A 234-nucleotide genomic window follows, 5' to 3' on the forward strand; every position below is an offset into this window, starting at 1 on the left:
TTGACTGTGTGCCCAAGAACTCTGCAGCTCTGGGGTCCAGGTACCTGCACATCTCCAATGATGTCCTCCATGCCCACATCATAGTGGATGGTGAAGTCGGCCATGATGCCTGAGCTGAAGAAGGCAGACTAGTCTCGAAGTGTTGGTGAGAAAGTGATGTGGACACAGGTCTCTCCCCTCTGTATCCTGGTGGATGGGGGCAAGTCACCCTCACCTGTGTGGGCATGCAGGTGG

The sequence above is a fragment of the Mus caroli genome, chromosome X, assembly GCF_900094665.2.
Source record: "Mus caroli chromosome X, CAROLI_EIJ_v1.1, whole genome shotgun sequence".
In the NCBI taxonomy this organism is placed as follows: domain Eukaryota; kingdom Metazoa; phylum Chordata; class Mammalia; order Rodentia; family Muridae; genus Mus; species Mus caroli.